Raw genomic sequence first — 11552 nt, forward strand, 5'->3', positions numbered from 1 at the left:
GCAATTTCGTGCTCACAAACCAGGTGGAAAGGAGGGCACCACAGCCTGCTGCCCTGGCGTTTACCTCTAATGAAAGCAAGAACAGAAGCATCAGTTCCTCACGTGTTACCCGATAACTGGAAATAAGAAAAGCTTTATTAAAGTCCACAGGTAGAGCCTCCCTCCCCTCTTGCGGAGGACATTCGCTTTAAGCTGTACCTATGCTAGGGCACATGTCCTGGCAATGCACACACAGAACCACAGAGCAACCACACAACTGAAGGACCACCATGTCCACCTTTACTTCTCTCTGGTTATCAAGAAGAGTTTAACAGGGACCTCACAGCATGACTTGGAGGGTTGCAAATCCACACCTGGCAGACCACAGCTGGGTAAATGCCACACAGGGAGTGCCCAGCAAGCAGCTCATTCAGGTACCATGGGAGCCCTCCCTGAGCTCAGTGCCTCACCAGGCCGTGAGACTGATGCCCCACTGGGGTCCCTGCCAGCAGAAGCAGAGGTCTGGCACAATGGAACAACCACAGAAAATGTGGGGAAGGGATACAGCAGCAGGGCACAAGCACTGCTCCTAGCTATCCCCAGAAGCAGGAACCACCACCTCCCAGCCAGGAAAGCTTGGAGAGCTGGGCTCCGTGCCCAGTACCCCCAGCCAGATCTGCTCGCAGCTCTGCTGCCCACAACCTGAAATCATCTCTCCCACAACGGTCTTTCTGTAGAAAGGCTACACAGCTATAAATGCATTTGCTGTCCTGCTGACCGTCAGCCTGAGGAGAACAGGATTTCTACTGAGGTGGCAAATGCCTGACAATCATTTGTGTCACACCCACCTTCACCGAGACCCTGCTTTTTCCAGTTAGAAGTCTGAGACGGCCACTTTTCACAAAAAACACTGAACTGTTTGAAGATGGGATTTTCTCTACAACGCACACGTTTATGAATGCACATATACTTACAGACATAACAGAGAGCAAACAGTACATGCTGACACAGAGAAAATCTCTTAAGTTCTATGAAGAAAACAAGCTTCAGAGGTTTTTGCCAGCATGTTTACAAGAGATAAGGAGCTACCCAAAATATGAGTTACAGCATTTCTAGTGCCAAGATACAGAAATATTATCTGTTATTTTGCACCCTCTGCCTTCCTGTAGCAAGTCTCATCAATGCATCATACCTGTATTTTACCACTGGAAAGGGAGGTGATGTGGATTAAAGGCATTATACTTACACCATGCAAATCAGTACACACTCTCAGTTATGAGTATTACACAGCAAAGCATGTGCTTGACCCCCACAAACACCAGCTTCTAAGGGCATATGTATAGTAAAGAAGCATCCTAAACCAATGTCAATAGCTTAAAATACCACTAAGTTCTCAGGTTTTGTAGGTATACAACCCTATTTCACAAGGTTGAAACATCCTCCTTTCACTTTACTGTGTCAGTTTCACACACATGCACACAAAAAAAAAGGACAAGCACAGGTGGCTTTCACATGTTATATACTCAAATAATAATGTAGCCATACTAACAAAATGCCTTGCAAGAATAAGGTCTGTCAGAGGCCACTTGTAACAAGGTATATGTTCTAAATATCAATATTTTCCAGATCTCTTAAATTTACTGTTCCCTCTCTGTGTGATCTGAAAGCACGTCCAAATGGAAGCTCGGGACTGTTGAAACGAATCACATTCCTACCATCTGAACCACTTCACTGGCCATTCACGCCTGGGTTGTGTCAAGCTCCTGCAGCATCCCTAGGTAAACAAGCACTTAATTTGGTTCAAGAATAATTGCTTATGAAGTTGGGGCTTGCCATAGTAACTACAGCTATTTAAAATATATATAAAAAACAAAAATTCAGAAATGCACACTGTCACTGTTTCAAGAGAAGCAAAGTCAATCATATGGCTGAGTTCCAATTCACTATGGTATAACATTATATGGTATAACTGCCCAACATTAAAGTTTACTTTACTTGTTGGTACAGCAAAGGAATCACATGAAGAACTTGCCCTGAGAATGCAAAGGAACGCCTGTAGGATGAAACTGTCTTGTTGTGTGCATAAATACATGTGGAAATCATGGTAAAATCAATTTGCTCTTGTATAGCATTGCGAGCAATTTAGCAGCTTTTGGGCCAAAGGATGAATAAAGCTCAATCCAAGAAAAGAAGTTTTGTGGAGATTTTTTGTTCCAACTTTGCAGCTCAAATCCAACCGCCCTGAAGCTTCTACCTCAGCCTGAATATCTTGGATATCTTTGAGAAACAAAACAAAAAATAAAAATCATATGATTCTGGGAAGAGAGTTATGACAAGATTGTGAAACCTACCCTCGGGAACGAGCCGCCTTCCAAGACATCTCTCTTGCAGCATGAATAAACAAAGCACTAAGCAAAACCTAAGGAACGTATCAAACAAACCTCTAACATAAAACATCAAACACATAGCTGGAACAGGTATCTGTTAGCTACTTAACTACACTTTGAAGTCGTGTAATGGGTCAAGAGAATTCACGGGTTCAAGCCCAGGGGCTCATTTCCACCTAAGGCAAACTGAAGAAACAAGGACCTTTTTAATGAACACTTTGGATAATACAGGTATATCACTAAAGGACCACAGCTTTTGAAAGTCACACATTCAGAAGTTAAAAACTGAGAAGTCTGGATTGTCTGTGGAACATCCCCTTTCTTATGGCAGAGATCGGTTTTTTTAAACACCTATTCATATAGTCATATAAACAGTAATTCAGCTCCACTTAGACTCAAATATTGTGATATTTATTAAGTTATAAGTTTTAAGTTAACACGCCAGAACACATTTCAAACACCACTCTGCTCTCCTTTATCATGACCCTCAATGGGAACTGACCAAACCCAAGGTCTGTAAACAAAACACACAAAGTCTTAGTCATCTTCAGCAGGGCAGTTTGGGGGTTAGGGGGTGGGGGTGTTACTTCTCAAGATTCCAAGATCCTTCTTCTCTAAATAAATAAATAAACGAGGCGTAGCAATCTAAAACCCACAGAGTACAACTGAGATATTTCACCAAACACATAACCCTTTTAAATAACTAAACAAATAAAAAAGAAATCTAAGCTACTGCAGAGGAATACTACTTAGAGGGCATACTTAGAGGAATACTTTCTTAGAGGGCAAAGCCAGCAAGCTTTAACGATACTGGGACTCAGCCTTCCTGCTGTACCCCAGTGCTATACAGGCTGTTTCTGAATCCCTCCTCCTCCCTCCTGGCAGCTACAGAGACAACTGGCTGCCTACACCAGCTAGACTTCACAGACCAGTTGTCTGGGAACGCTTAAAGAGCCTTTTACATTAGACCAGGAAAAAACATGTTTGCAAATGCAAAAAAGAGTTTTTAAAAGGTAAAAAACCCCAGGACTTAAAGCCAAGAACCAGAACACTTAAATAAGGACTGGGGATGCAATTTCTAGCATATAGCTCAGAGACACTCAGTCTGAGCATAAAACAGTTCGTTTAAGTGCAATTAATACAAATGTAATCCAAAGATCACAGAACTGCATTACAGCATTATTAGAAGTTCCACTTTGAAAAACACGCTAACCAGCACCACTGCAGGTGTACGTGTTCAGTGAGTTTATTATAATAAAGTTATGGCAAATAAGTAACTGGAACGCAATAAGGACTGGAGTTGCTCATTAGCCTAGGCTTTCCATTTCCCACAGTTTACAGCAAAGCGTGGTATGACCTTCTAATTAAGGAGAAATTCCTCCAGACGGCTTTCCTCCCCCTCCAGTACATGCTCTCCAGCCACCACTTCAGGCAGACTGGCTACATCCCACAAAAACAACTTCTTCCTAACAGCCTCCCTGGCGCAACCAACTATTTACATGTGTAAGTGCTACTCAAACCTGTCATCAAAAGGCACAGGAATAAAAATCAAGGCAATGAGCGCCTACTGCAAGGCAGAGCCGATTAGCAAGAGCTGCTGATGAACTGCACGCACGGAGTGCGATGAACTACACACGCACATCACACACACCAGATGAAGTGCGTGCGTGTTTTCATCTCCTTGCTCGGAAGGACAGGCAGTGGAGGGATGGGGCACCAGACCATCCATCGGGGGAGTTCGGCGCTTATGTTGCTGCTCTCGCTACAGCAGAGTTATTTTAACTGGATACAATTCAGCTTCCTCAAGAGGAAGCCGCTTCATGTCCTTACACGGACGCCAGACCACCGCCTGCATCGGAAGGGCAGGACAAGCTTGCAGATGGCTTTTTATTTTTATTTTTTACCCACCTAACCCGCTCCCGGCGAGCCTAGGAAGCGGAGCTCCGACCACCCCCGTGTGACAGACGCAGGGGCTACGCACAAGAGAACGCGTCGCCCCCACGCCCAGACGCGGCCGACACCGGCTTGTAGGTGACTGCCCCCGGGGCCTCACCCGCTGGCGGGGCATGGCCACCTGCCCCCCGGCCCGCCGCGGCTCTGAGACGACGCCCGGCACCCCGGGGCCCGGCTCCGCCCGAGCACCGGGAACCCCGCGGCGCCACCGGCCCCGCCAAGCCGGCAGCCCCGGGGAGGCCCCGCGGCGGGGCGGGCCCAGCCCGCTGCCAGGGGTCAGCCCTCGGGAGCGCCAGAAACAGACCGGGGGGGTACATACATCGATCGGAAATAAGCGCCCGGGGCTCACGGCCGCCCGCCAGCGGGGCGCGGAGGGGGCGCGGAGCTGCCCGGCGCCTCAGATAAAGCGCCGGTACGCGGGGGAGGGGGGCGAAGCCGCCCCCGACGCGGCGGATCCGCCGCACCCCGCGGGCAGGCCGCTCCGGGCCCGAGGAAGCGCTGCTCACCCGCTCGCCGCCGGCTCCCGGGAACGGCGCTGCCCGGCGCCGGGAGGGGCCCGTCTGTCCGCCCGCCCAGAGGCTCCGCTGGGCCGGGCCCGGCCCGTCCGCCGCCGCCGCCAAGGGTCGCGTCGGCCCGGCGGCTCCGCTCCTGGGCCGCGCCTGGCGGGGAGTTTCCTGTCTGAGTCACTTCAACCGGGAGCTGCGCAGGGAAACACCCTTCCTGCCGCCCCAGCTCCTCCTCCTCCCGCCTCATCCCAAACCTGCCGCCCCTTCCCCCCCGCCGCCGCCGGCTCCGGCTCCTCCTCCTCCCGGGGCGCCGGCAGCCGTCCCGGGGCTACCGCAGGCGGCAGAGCGGCGTGCCCGGCTCCGCGGCCTCAGCCGCCTCCTGAACGAAAGCCCTTTGCTGGGCCATACGCACAAGGAAATCTCTCTCTATATACGATGACAACTACATGGAAGAGGACGGCACCCCCCTCGTACTTGTACACAAAGCAGAGAAAGTCCCACTCGGCGCCCGGGTGCCCCCAGCATCACCGTGAGAGCCCCCCGTAGGGAACACCGGCCGTAACAGGTCACTCGCTTATTCCCACTCCCCCACTTCGGCGGGGTGGCGAGGGAAGGAGCCCGGCCGCAGGGACGCAGCACCCAGCCTTACCGGGGCACCGAGGGGCAGCCCCTGGGAAACACTGCCCCGTGCCCTCCAGAGGGCGCCCCTGCCTGCTTTTTCCCCACCCCATACGCCGCGGTTCAACGGGAACTAAACAGAACAAACAAGAGCTGTTTTCCACTGCCTTCGACAACCTCCCGCCTTTGTTTTTTCCGTAAAGCCCAAGAAACACGTATCTAACCGCTCATTTTAAACCTTGCTTACCTTTTTCCATCTAATGTTCTCCCATTTCAAGTTCTGTTTTTATTTCTTCATCTAATGAACTTGATGCTGCACCACAACAGCAAACTGCCCACTCTTTTTCACTGAAGTTTGTCAAGATTGTTCTTTCCATCCGTTATTTTATGGCAGAATTCAAAAACCTTCTTATGCAGGGGTTACGCTACATTGAGAGCATGGAAACTTCCTAAAATTTTTTTTAAAGCCTATCTGCTTGTATTTGACTGCTCCAAGTTGCAGCCAACATTTTATCTACTCTTGAAAATCCTCTCTAATCATCAGCAAACCACAAAACTACTGCTGTAGCAAGCAATTTTAGGTCTCCGTTTTCAATATCTGTTAGTGGGGCACTATTAATGATTTTTGTGCTGAGAACTGAATAAATAGTCCTTTATTTTGTGTAATTTTTTTCAAAGAAGTTTCTAATGTATTAACTTTCCTCAAATAGCCTTTCTGTAATAGCATCTACAAGAAAGCCTTTGGAAGAAGGGTAAGTTGCTAAACCCCTTAGTTCTCATTATTTCAAGTACTCTAAATCCGATTATTCCACCCATTCCATATCATCGAGAATTCCCACAGCCTGTGGAGAACTTATGCATCGCTGCAAAATACTATTGCTACCATTTCATCGTATCACTGACACATCTTCAGTCCTATTTTTTCCAGTGCTGCAATAGTCTTTTCTATGAAACAGTTTCTTTTCTAGGATGTGGCTGCTTACTTTGTTTGTATAAATTCATAAGCATTTTGAATACATACAGCAAATGAATGAATTTCACCCATCACAGCTCCTTATCAGCCTAGCTTCTAAACCCAGCTCGGTCAAAACTGTAGAACACAACCAGAGCTGGATGCTTCAGTTTCTAAAATGACAGCTGATACTGTCTGGTGCAATCTATCCCATGCCCTTTTCCATAAACCCTGCTTGGGGCAATGAGCTCGCGGAATTAAAGAATAACTCACTTTCATAACGCAGGACTGGCTTTGTTTCCTTGTCCTGGGTGAGTGAAAATTCAGAACAGCCTTGTTTTAATGCAGCCACTTGGCCTACATCAGCAGTGAGACCTCTTATCAAGCCACCATGCAGCAGCAAGGACAAGGGAACTTGCTCCAAGCAAAGCCAAAAGCTCCCTGCGAGATCTGATCAAGAGAAGCTTGCCCCTAGATGGGTGACACTTCACAGTGCTCCTGTGCAAGACTGCTACTGCAGCTCCCGTGCTTGCCGAAAGCCTCCCGGTGCCGGGAACAGCTGCTTTGCATGATAGCAAGATGCTGCCACCAGCACCATACTGTCCTGGCAATAACAGCTTGTCCTAAGGATTGGCTGATGCACTTGGTCTTGCCATCCTCCTTCTAAAGAATCTGAGCGAGCGAAGGAGCTACTTCCCCACTGCTGAAGCAACGTGCTCTTTATCAGCGTTCTCATACTCAAGTTCACAGCTACCCATAAGGTCAGATAAAATAATACTGATGATGATATGCAACTAGTCAAGATTTGTGTTGCTTTTCTATTACTTGACATCGGAATATGGAGGACAATCAACATTTCACCATCTGGATGTCTATGTTCTCATGTAACATGAGGCATGCCTATCAGAACCATTTTAAGAGTCTACATCACACCATTCCATCTGCCTGATTTAATTCTGTAATGCCCCTGTGACTCCCTGTTCTTTCCACTTCTGTGAAATTTAAGAACTGCAATGACAGCACTTGATTAAAGGTGTCCCGTGCATCTCCATGACCTGCATCTTCCTCTACCATATCCATCCTTCTTAATTATTCTTGCCACACTGAACATGGGACTTCTGAGCATAGCTAAAGACGTATGTATCTACATATTCCTCACCAAGCCGTTAACTCATCTCCTATCCACTGGAAGTTAGGTGTGGTTTTTATAAGACGAATGGCTAGACTTTGGAACTCAAACAGCCCTTTCCTGGGTGGCATTTAAACCTGATATTTAACCCATACCTGTCAATGACCTTTAGTGAATTCTCTAACACTTAATGTATCACACTCCCGGCAATTTGTGTACCCTACAACTAAAACCAGATGAACATCGATAATATGGTAGGAACAAGCCCAATGTGATCATGTGAAGACTAAATAAAGCCTTTGCTCAAGGTCCTATGCTAGCCACAGACACCCACAACTCTACTGCCTGAATTCCAGCTATTTTATAATTTCTTTTTGGGGGCTTTATAGTATTTACCCAAAGTCAATGAAAATCTTCCACAGGAGCCACAGGAATCCACGGAAGAGTTCCATTCTACAGCAGTCCGAGAGCTTCAACAGGAATCTTCTGGTCCTGCCATGAGGTGTCTGCTGTGTCTAAAATGTTGATATACTCCCTGGTTTTGCACCTTTTCACTCAGATATTTTAAAAGCTTAATAGCATACCTAGCAATTTTTTAACCTGCTGAGTCCACAGAGATCTTTTCATCCTCAGAAAGGAGGCAAAGCAACACAGGAAACTGCCATGACCTGACACAGAAAGGCATTTATGAAGCCACAACGGGCAACGGCCGCAGTGACCCCAAGAACAGGGCATCACACAAAACTAGAAAGAAATAAAATGGGTCATTGTCTGTAAATCAGTTAAAAAAATGATATCCAACCTCCGACAACTTATCAGCCACCTTCTCCATACTCTAAAGGACTGGACAAGATTTTTCACACAAGAAGTCAGCAGACTTCATTCTGTGCCAGACGTGGCAAACAGTTCAAAGCATAGCAAGGCTACAAAAAGATTATATGCTTCCACACTTGTCGTTTTCAGCTCTCAGAATAAGATAGAAACCTACATAAAGGGCACAGCACTTGGGAAAGTTTAAGCAGAAGAGACAAGCAGAAAGCAGCAGCCAGCTCAGAAAGTGAGAATCTGCCCACAGGAGGAAGCTCAGCCAGCTACGTAAAGACGTAACTCCTACCACCACTCTTACCAGGGGCTCTCCACTTCACAAGGCCTTACGCAAATGCAGAGTGATCTGGTCACCCGCACCTACCTCTGACTCCAGGAAAAGCCTTGACTTTTTTCTCCTGTCCAGGAAAACCCCTGAGAGCATACGCGCTGCCAAGAGCACAGCGGACAACAGCAAGCATGCTGCATATCCATAAATACTCATTAGCACGTGACGACACCTGCAGCGCTCTGGTTCCGATTTCCCTCCTAGTGCTGAATGCCACTATCTCAAATGGATCTGAGCAAGCAGGGTTTCCTAGTTCTGCTTTCTAGCTCCCTGAAATGCTAGACAGAAGTTCTGTTGCTGACTCAAAGGGATTTAACTCTTTATCAGTATAATAGGCCCATGTCCCCCCAACTCTGCCTCCCAACAACGCTGCATGCTGTGCTGCCAACCACGCCAGAGTCCACCTACCAACTCCCTAACAGACACGAACAAGCACTAAATCCCTTCTTGGTTCTATTATGAGTTAGATTTATTTTGCCCATTCAGGACATCAGTACAGAAACTAGGGCGTGTGTGTTAGCCAATTCATCCTGCCTCCTCTTCACCCCAGCCCTGCCCCTCTAATGCTGGTAACTTCATTAGCTAGCTAGACCCCACGACCTGTGATCTCCTACAGCCTTCCCAGCAATAAATGCACAGTGCAGCAACAAGTCACTGAGCACTCCAATAAATATTAATTGTATCAGTGAGGAAATGTTTTTCTGTACAAGAGTATAGAAGGAAAGCTGGAAAATTTGTAATCTCTACAGTTAGTAAGATTAAAAAGCACGTCAGAGGAATTTTTTTTGTTGTTGTACTTAAAATCAGCCTGCAATTTAGAGATGCTATCTTTAATCCATGCTACCATGGAAACCATGCAATCAACAACTGATTGCTAACTTTTTGGGTATCAGTAGCTTGACACAAGCAAGTGGTTAAATAGGGATTATTAAAACTAAACAGCAAAGAAAGCATTACAGAATTTACTGAATCTCTGCTGAGATGTGACCTAGAGATTGTGGAAGCCCACATGAAAAAAAAAACAGGGGAAGTACTGAGACAGATAGGTAAGGGCTTCTATGCCGTAACTTTTATGAGTGCACCCAGAAGTTAACAAGAACAATTACAGACGGAAAAGAATATAAATGAAACTGTGACAGCATCCAATAATGCAGTGTGTTCTTTTCCAAAGAATTTTAGACCCCCTTATAAGCTTAGAAAGTTCAGTTTCTACATGCTTTGCTGGGTATACTTTTTGTGCTTTCCTTTAGCTAGACTTGACAATTTACGAAACAGTTGACTATGACAGAACCCCCTTAAATCTATACACACATGCAGTAAATTAGGCCTTGTTTTTCTAACATTTCTGCAATTGCTTACTTGAAATTCCAGAAGTGCAAGCAAAGCATACTGAAATGCAAGGTCTCTTCCATCAAAGAGGAACTGTATCCAACAGTTAAAATTCAAATCAGATATAACAGATAAAAACAGGAATTTGGAAAGAAAGTCAAAAAATGTCCAGAAGGAATGGACCAGGATAGAATCCAAGTAACAACACTGTTCTGTAAAAAAAGGTTACAAGGAAATACGAGCAGATAAATAGCTAAAATACCCCAAATCTCACTGAAAGCTCTTTTTTTTTTCCTCAAACAGCTAAACAGCCATTTTAACTACTGCCAGGGGACTGATGAAAAGGTCCTGGTGGCATCACCAGGCATGCACATTAAAAGAAAGGACTTATTTTTCTGTGGTTCTAAAGAAAGAGAAAGGAATGTCAAAAGACAGGCTCATTCAAGGGGATTTGTTGGCTGAATATTACTGACACACAAAAAGCTAAGCATGGAGGATGTCTGTGGCTAGAACTGGCCAACATGGCCAAAGCTAAGATTTTTACTGTGGTTTTGTGACAACAAAAGAGCAAACAAATATTGGAAGCTGGCTGAAAAAATGGCATGCAGGCATTGCTCACCTCCAAAGTGCACAAAAGTCTGCAGAATGCAAGGTTAATCCCTAAGCAGAAAATCAGGTGAAACAGCAAAATCCTTCACTTGTATGGGTCTTTCAAATAAAATAAGTAAAATCTGCAAAGGGATTTACTAGGAATTATTGTTTCAATAACATGGAGGACTGAAGGATTTTTTTCTCCCACATCTAGCTAACGTTACCCAAGGCAAGTCTATGAAAAACAGTAATTTCACTGCAGGTAACCACTGCATAGAAAGAAGAAATAAAGCAATCACTTGTTAGAATTTTTAAAAGCACTGAATACAAGATGTACATACACTCAGAAAGTAATGAACCCGTGCATACAAGTGCTGAACTTTGTAGTATAAGTTTGCCTTTTAAAATCATTAGTATGCCATTCAGTTTTACTGCGAGTGAGCAAGAAACAGTTAATAAAGAACTTACTCTGTCTCTGCATGCAATAAGTAACATGGAATCTCAAATGAGAACCAGTCATGGTAAACTGGAAGTACGAATTACTTATGTTAATAGGTGTCCGTCTACCACAAAAAACATCCACTTGGAAAAGCATGTCATGTGGTAGCAGAGGATATTACAAACATAATGTTCTCTAAACCAAAACTTCTGCTCAAAGAACATGCTATGGGCAGCATACAGTTTCCCATTGTTATACTTAAAAAAATAATATTCTTTTTCCTGAAAACATTTTATGACTATACCTTGGAAGAACCTTTTGAGATCTGCTGTTCAAACAAGAACCCCAATATTATTTTCATGTAAAGTAATTATTAGTTCACAGCTGAAAAAAAAATATTTCTATAATGTGAGCCACAGAGTCTTACAGTTGGTAGTAATATACTTAATTTACCTCACAGAAAGAGCCCTCAAACTTTAAGCTAACAACTGGATTTCAGCAGAAACACAAACAAGG

At 45.4% G+C, this 11552-nt stretch overlaps 1 protein-coding gene across 1 annotated transcript in view; it reads right to left on the minus strand.

Moving 5' to 3' along the window:
* CYFIP1 (cytoplasmic FMR1 interacting protein 1) overlaps positions 1–5050 on the minus strand; it is a 76199-nt gene extending 71149 nt beyond the window's left edge. Inside the window, exon 1 of the mRNA XM_080375303.1 lies at positions 4826–5050. The gene's annotated coding sequence lies outside the window, so the exon portion shown is untranslated. The remainder of the gene's footprint in view (positions 1–4825) is intronic.
* Positions 5051–11552: the final 6502 nt, after the last annotated feature.

Source organism: Falco punctatus (genome assembly GCF_963210335.1).
Source record: "Falco punctatus genome assembly, chromosome: 2".
Taxonomy (NCBI): domain Eukaryota; kingdom Metazoa; phylum Chordata; class Aves; order Falconiformes; family Falconidae; genus Falco; species Falco punctatus.